Source organism: Pseudochaenichthys georgianus, chromosome 4 (assembly GCF_902827115.2).
Source record: "Pseudochaenichthys georgianus chromosome 4, fPseGeo1.2, whole genome shotgun sequence".
In the NCBI taxonomy this organism is placed as follows: domain Eukaryota; kingdom Metazoa; phylum Chordata; class Actinopteri; order Perciformes; family Channichthyidae; genus Pseudochaenichthys; species Pseudochaenichthys georgianus.
In genome coordinates this window covers 33,895,837-33,903,938 of record NC_047506.1, presented here as the reverse complement: position 1 = coordinate 33,903,938, position 8,102 = coordinate 33,895,837, and the positions used below count along the sequence as shown (strand labels likewise).

General features: G+C 38.2%; 1 long non-coding RNA gene across 1 annotated transcript; it reads left to right on the top strand.

The window, feature by feature from the left end:
• The first annotated feature begins 6,307 nt into the window (after window positions 1–6,307).
• On the top strand, window positions 6,308–7,841 carry LOC139433721 (uncharacterized). The gene is made up of 3 exons (XR_011643114.1): window positions 6,308–6,388; window positions 7,130–7,201; window positions 7,744–7,841. It is a non-coding gene; the product is annotated as an uncharacterized lncRNA (long non-coding RNA).
• The last annotated feature ends 261 nt before the right edge of the window (window positions 7,842–8,102 follow it).

Here is an 8,102-nt window from a genome sequence, read left to right as displayed (position 1 = left end):
GAGTAATCAACTTAAAAACTTGTATCCCGAATGAGGGTAATTAAGTACGTACAACTTAAAATTCCTTTTTTTTGGAGTAATCAACTTAAAAACTTGTATCCCGAATGAGGGTAATTAAGTACGTACAACTTAAAATTCCTTTTTTATTTGGAGTAATCAACTTAAAAACTTGTATCCCGAATGACGGTAATTAAGTACGTACAACTTAAAATTCCTTTTAAATCATGCGGTAAAACTAGTCGGAACAACTTAATGAGTAATCAACTTCAAAACTTGTGTTTATGCTACCAATTATTAAGTAAAAAAAAATTCATCTGTGGAAGCCGCAGTACTGTAAAAAGTACATCCAATCCGTTTAGCCGGGCCGGCTTAACGGATTGGATTGCCGCCCTGTCTGTCAGCCTTCCATATCGTGCACGCACATTGGGCGTGCATTGCAGCAGTACTTCAATGACTCGCCAGCAACAGGCGGCCACTTTCACCAGTCTGCTGACGTCATGTGCGCGTTCATGTGTGTTGGAGGAGGTGCCCTGTAAGGAAGTCTGAAGGAAGGGGCGGATTCTTTTCGGCTGTGTACTTTCAAATTTTAGTGCACTCGAGCCGGTTTCTGAAACTTACCTACCCCACCTTTAAGTAACAAAATAAACATGATGCTGTAATGTAAGTAAGAAGACTTGAAACTAGGTGGTTGAGACCAAACACATGTTCGAACATGTTAACTGATGTAATTAATTAAGTGAGCAGTAGGGTCTTTTTCTCATAGACTTCTATACAATCTGACTTATTTTGCAACCACTTGAGGCCTCACTTGCTGGCTATTTGAGATGAGGCATTGTAGTCACTTTTAAGACATGGAGATTGCCACCATCTTACACATTAATCATTGGGTCTATGGGGCCCCTGAGGCTCTGCCCTGGTGTATATTGAAATAATTACTTATGGCAGGTGGAAGCCACCTTATTGGTGAATAAACGTTTTTACTTAATGGTCATTACACGTTGATCAAATTAACAAGAGCTAACCAAAGCACAAGTTTTACAAAGTGATATTATCTTATTCACCTTAAAAGTAATATTAGTTTCATGAGTAACAACACTTTTTTTAAAGCAGTGTTTTGCAGAATGATCTCAATGTTCTCTCATTACTTAACACAGTTAATCTGTATATTGAGGACATGTGGGGGAGGCTGGATTTCTGCAGCTCCCGCGTGGAGGCAGTAGGATTGAGGTTGCGCTTGTCGATACTCGTGTGTGTGTGTGTGTGTGTGTGTGTGTGTGTGTGTGTGTGTGTGTGTGTGTGTGTTGTGTGTTTATGTACCGTAGGTGTTGTAGGTGGAGACTGCAGTGTCAATGGGTTGAACTCCATCTGTGAGTTCACAAGCTTTTGTTTGCTCTCCAGTCGACCAGTCTGTAATGTGAGATATACTATCCTTGTACTTCAGATCTTTCAAATGTTCCAACCAAAGCATTACTCACAAATTGTAAAAAAAGACATCAGTGTTATTATTTAACACATTCAGGATACAGTGTGGTCATCTAAAATCATCAGCCAGATTGTGCTGTGCAGCATTGAGTGAGCAACTGCTAATTAAATCGGTTGCGTCAAAACGCCATGGGGAATACTTTCACATTTCCTTTTTTATCTCATTGTGAAAAGAAGTCATTTGGTGTAAAACTCTACTTGTATTAAATGAATTCTGTCCCTGTACATCCTTGCCCTGTGCTGTTGGACGTGACCCTGCTGTGGAAACATTTTCCATTGTCGATATTTCATTTGCAGTCCTTGGGTGAATTCTACAGACACAGATAGAGTGAATGTTTAGAGTAAGTGTCTGCAAATAAAGAACATTGGCCCTCCAGGAATGACCTTCCTAACAGCAAGGACTGAGGGGAGAAACATTTCAGATCTCTGTGGATCTTTTTTTCATGTGTTGTGTTGTCTAAATCTGAAGTATTAGTGTCCTGCTCTATAGCAAGATGATCATTTTCATTTCATTTTAAGCCTTTATTTAGACAGATAGGTCCCTTGAGATCATGGATCTCTTTTACAAGGGAGACCTGCATCAATTTAGTTCCACATGAAACATAAAAACAACATAAAACAAACAATAGAGGACATCATATTTACATATTCACCAACACTTACAAACACCCATAGTGTCAGAAAGCATCTCGTGCAGACGTGCCTTAAAAACATTCAGAGAAATAAAATTGCTCAATTTCAATTTGGCTGTTCCAAGCAAATGGAGCTGCGCACATAAAAGCCGTCTTACCTAAGACAGTCCTCACTCTTGGCACATCTAACAAGACCACATCCTGCGATCTCAGACAATAGCTGCCCGCAACTTTCTGCTTTACCAGAGAACAGATGTAATACGGGAGTTTGCCCAACATAGCTTTATAAATAAAAGTGTACCAGTGACTGAGCCTCCGTACAGAGAGTGATGGTAAACCTGCCTTGGTATACAGTGTACAGTGATGTGTAAGCGCTTTACAATTTGTGACAAATCTCAGAGCACTGTGATACGCAGCATCCAATTTGCTCAGGTAATTGGCAGGTGCATTCATATACAACAAATCACCATAGCCGAGCACAGGTAAAAAGGTCACAGTGACTAGCCTTTTCCTGGCCTCAAGCGAGAAACAGGACTTGTTTCTGAAAAAGAACCCTAGCCTAACCCTCAGTTTTTTAAGCAGGTTATTGACGTGAAGTTTAAAAGAGAGACAATCATCAAGCCAGATACCAAGGTATTTGTAACAGGCAACAACTTCAAGTTTTGTTCCTTGCGTAGTTACAATATCTAAAACAGGCTCAGGTGTCTTTTTTGCTTTTGAAAAGAGCATTACCTTGGTTTTATCCACATTTAAAAGAAGCTTTAATTCAGAGAGCTGAGTCTGAATAGTGTTAAAAACAGCCTGTAATTTAACAACAGCCTCTTTAATGGAGGGACCTGCACAATACATCACAGTATCATCCACATAAAAATGTAAAGTAGTTGTAAAAAATACAGGATTTTTCAAAGATGTTTTGCCTTGCATGGCCTCAGATCTACTTCATATAGTAAACAAATCTCTTCACTCAGGTATTTTTCCACAGGCCCTGAAAACTGCAGTCATTAAACCGCTCTTAAAAAAGAATAATCTAGATGCTTCAGTAATGAACAATTACAGGCTCATATCAAACCTTCCATTTCTAGGTAAAATCATTGAAAAAGTTGTTTTTCAACAGTTGAGTAATTTCTTGCATTTAAATGACTGTTTTGATGTGTTCCAGTTAGGCTTTCGTCCAAACCACAGCACTGAGACTGCTCTTGTAAAGGTCTTTAATGACATCCACTTAAATACAGACAGTGGCAGAACTTCAGTGTTAGTATTATTAGATCTCAGTGCTCGTTTGACACTGTTGACCACAGCATATTACTAGACCGACTGGAAAACTGGGTGGGACTTTCGGAACCAGTTCTAAATTGGTTTGAATCCTACTTAAAGGACAGGAACAACTTTGTTTCTATAGGTAAATACACATCTGAGTTGACAAATATGACATGTGGGGTACCTCAAGGCTCCATCTTGGGGCCTCTTCTCTTTAACGTCTACATGCTACTGTACCACTGGCTCAGATAATGAAAAACAACAAAATAAGTTACCATAGCTATGCGGATGACACACACATTTACATAACAATTTCACCAGGAGACTATGCTCCAATTCAAAACACTGAGTAAGTGCATTGAACAAATCAATGACTGGATGTGTCAGAACTTTCTCCAATTAAACAAAGATAAAACTGAGGTAATGGTTTTTGGAGCCAAGGCAGAATGTTATAAAAGTTAGCGCTGAGCTTCAGCCTGCAATGTTCAAACAACAGATAAAGCAGAAATCTAGGTGTAGTCATGGACTCTGACCTGCGTTTCAACAGTCACATTAAAACAGTTACTAAATCAGCCTACTATCACCTAAAGAACATATCTAGGATTAAAAGACTAATGTCACAGCAGGATTTGGAAACATTTGTCCATGCTTTTATCTTCAGTAGACTGGACTACTGCAATGGTGTCTTCACAGGTCTCACTAAAAAATCTATTAGAAAGCTGCAGCTGATTCAGAACGCTGCTGCTCGAGTCCTCACTAACACTAAGAAAGAGGATCACATCACTCCTGTTCTGAAGTCTTTACACTGGCTTCCTGTGTGTCAAAGAATAGATTTCAAAATACTGCTGCTGGTTTATAAAGCACTGAATGGTTTAGGCCCAAAATACATTTCTGACCTCCTGCTAAATTATGAACCATCCAGATCTCTCAGGTCTTCAGGGACTGGTCAGCTTTCTGTCCCCAGAGTCAGAACTAAACATGGTAAAGCAGCGTTCAGATATTATGCTCCAAATATCTGGAACAAACTCCCAGAAACCTGCAGGTCCGCTGCAACTCTTACTACTTTTAAATCCAGGCTGAAGACTTTTCTTTTTGTCGCTGCTTTTAATTGAACTGTTCATATCTTAGACTGCACTGTAACTTTTATCCATGTATTTTTTCTTTTAATGTTTATTTTATTAGCTTTTCTTTTTAATGACTGATTTAAATGCCATTTTCTTAATGTCTTTCGTTTTTTGTAAAGCACTTTGAATTTCCTTGTGTTGAAAAGTGCTATATAAATAAACTTGCCTTGCCTTGCCTTCATCCACATTATCACCTACGCTGTTAATATATATGGAGAATAAAAGTGGTCCTAAAACAAAACCTTGTGGTACACCATTAGAAATGTTTAACCACTCAGAAGACAGTCCATCAAAATGAAAACATTGGGACCTTTCAGAGAGGTAGTTCACAAACCACCCCACTGCATGGCTGGATATGCCAATACTGAGTAGCCTCTGCTTTTAAATGCGATGATCAACGGTGTCAAACGCTTTGGAAAGGTCAATAAACAGAGCTGCACAACTCTGCTTATTATCTAAAATACTAGTAATGTCATTTACCACTTTCCTTGTCGCAGTGATGGTGCTGTGTTTCTTTCTCAATCCTGACTGATGTTTAGACAGGATATCATTTATACATAAAAACTCCTTTACTTGTTCACTCACAAGTCGTTCGAGCACCTTAGCCAGAACTGACAATTTAGAGATTGGCCTATAGTTATTTAAAATAGTTGCCTCCCCTCCTTTCAGTAAAGGAAAGACATAAGCAGACTTCCATACTTTTGGAATTGTATTTGTGCTGAGGGAGAGGTTAAAAAGAGAAGTAAGAGGTGGAGCAAGAAAATCTGCAGCTATCTTTAAAAAGAAAGGTTCTAAGTTGTCCGGGCCAGCCGGTTTCCTAGGATGTAACTTGGATAATGCTTCATGAACAATACCAATAGTTAAGGGAGTAAAACTGAAAGAGTTTTCCAGACCACATTGTTCAGAGTCAAGGATTGGAGCATTCACAGAAGCAGAAATACAGTCAGTGACAGAATCAAACAGAGAGCCACAAGACACAAAATGCTTATTAAAGCAATTTAGCATAGTAGCCCTGTCTGATATAATTCCAGATGCTGTGGTGAGGCACGGAGGTAGCTCATTTGGGATATCAGTGATCACCAGTGGAAATCGATTTTATGGCTTTCCAAAATTTCCTAATTCAGGTTTCTGTGGTAACTGACAAATAGTACTTTGATTTAGCACTTTTTATTTGAGATGTGAAGCTATTTCGTAGCCATTCTACCTCTGAGCCTGATTTCCTAGCCTTAGCCCAAGCATTTTTTCTCTCATGAAGTAGACTGGACAGCTTAGCAGAAAACCAGGGATTGTTTCGTATGAAGGTAGATATGGTGCAAAATGTGAGAGCGTGTAAAACCTGATGTGAGCACTTGCAGAAAAAAAATCTGAGTTTGTGTGCTTACATTTACACTTGTATAAAATATCCACGTAACTGTGAACCAAATGTACACTTGTACAAAATATCCACGTAACTGTGAACCAAATTTGAAGACACAGAAGAAAAAAAAAAGTGTTGTAGCTTGTAGGAAAAAAAAGAACTTAGAGATGAAATGTTCACTTGCAGAAAAATACATATTTTTTAAATATATTTTCCATTACAACTGCAACTTTATTTATTACAACCTCTCAAATCAGTCATTACAACTTGACGAATCTGCTCTGTGGCAGTATAAATCGACGAATCTGCGGTCTTGACTTTTGCTACACTTCTTGCGATAAATGTGTCGCAAAAGTAATTTCACCTGTAGATGTGGGGGAGGGAGGGGGGTTGGAGCGAAGGGGGCGGAGCTATCAGAACAACGAGGCTTGGGTCAGTCACAGTCACAGTCAGGTCGAACCGGATGACTGCGGGGCTAACTGTTCGCTAACGGTTCGTGTCGCTACCAGTCCGCTGACATGGCGCGTCAATCAACGGTAAGTTTTGCCCATTACTTGCCCAGTATTACTTTGAATATTATTATTGTGATTGAGGATTAAATCCGCTTTGAAGACCACCGTTTTATATCGTGATGTTTAGCGGCAAAATAACGTCAGTCAGCCAGCTAATGCTAGCTTTGTTGAGTTTATGCTAGCTAAACAAGTAGTGGTTGTAGTCTATACAGCAGTAATTCATATATTATAGCCTACTGCTTTGGCACTAACGGTTGATAACCGTTTATGAAAATAAAACCAATTGAACTGTACTGAAATAATGACAAGTTTTATAATTGTCTTGGGCTCCTGCTGTGTTTTTAAAGACTTTGTAAATTATCCATGCTATTTTCTATTTAGCTAACGTCGAAGTAGTGTATGTGAAATCAACCTCACAATAAGATGTGTGTATATTACAATTATTAATGTCATATTTCAAGATGATTACTTAGATATTACGATATGGTTGGTTGAGCTGGAGTTCATTATTGAGCTTACAAGTTAACGTCACAGTCATCTGAAGAACGAACCCAAACCTTGTTGTTTTTATTAATTGTATTACAAATTGATAGCAAATAAACAGTAAGCATTGGTAACACAATTTCCAAAGTTACAGTAAAATAAAAAGGACCCTGACTCGGACAATACACAATCCAACATGTTCAACAGAAGAGAATCAGTTATATTGTTTGTACACATGGTACTTTACATATATATATATATCTGTTTGTTTAAAGTGTCCAGGTGATGCAGACAGGCTGGACCAGAGAGTGAGAGACAGAACTGGACTCCTCACAGCAGTGAACTTCAGCACAGGTACTAAGACTCTTTTTTCATACTGTACAAAGAATCAAGAAAGATATTGGTTTACATGAATGAAGTATTGACTTGAATACACTGATACACATTCCATTAAACAATACTAAATACTAGATCACCTACACATCAGTTCAGTTGAGGGTTTTTTCCATGCAAAAAGTCACATTTAGATGTTAACAAGCAATATGACTTTGTCAGCTTTCTAATTTAATGTATTGAAGGCAACGATATTTAACACATAGTGAGAACTGCTACTATTTATCTCTCAATATTGTCTGTAAAAAACGTGGTAAAAGTTATTCTTTCAGTGAGACAACAGAGCAAGCTTCTCCAGTTGCACTACGTTTTGATAACAGTTAAATATTATTTTGATAATAACATATATTTCAATGTTGATGAACTTCATACTGTTCATTCATAATCTGATTACAATTAAAAAATAATTATATCAACAGCCCCATAACACACAAAAACCCCTCTTTCATAAATAACACACTTGTTCTGCAATAATGTTTTATGTTTCCTGTAATTTTTGTTAGGAAAGGACATGCCCGAAAGACACGACATCTTCTCCTTCTCTGAGGGTCAAGAAGAACATCCAAGAGGAACATTAAAAGCTGATGTTATGAGATTTTAAGACCAGTACAGGACATTCACTAAGAAACTACTTTTATTGTGAAAACAAAGATCTGCACACCGAATATTTTTGTAGTCTATCAGGACCATCATTTGTTTGTGACACTGCCTGCACCTCAGAGAAGGGGTGGTTATAGTCAGGCGTATAAAGTGTGGCGAAAAACATAGTCAGCTGATCGAATGCACCTATTTCCACATCTACACTCCATCAGCTGATTATTTCTATTTGCCTCACTTTATGAGCTTCACATCACCTGTGCCT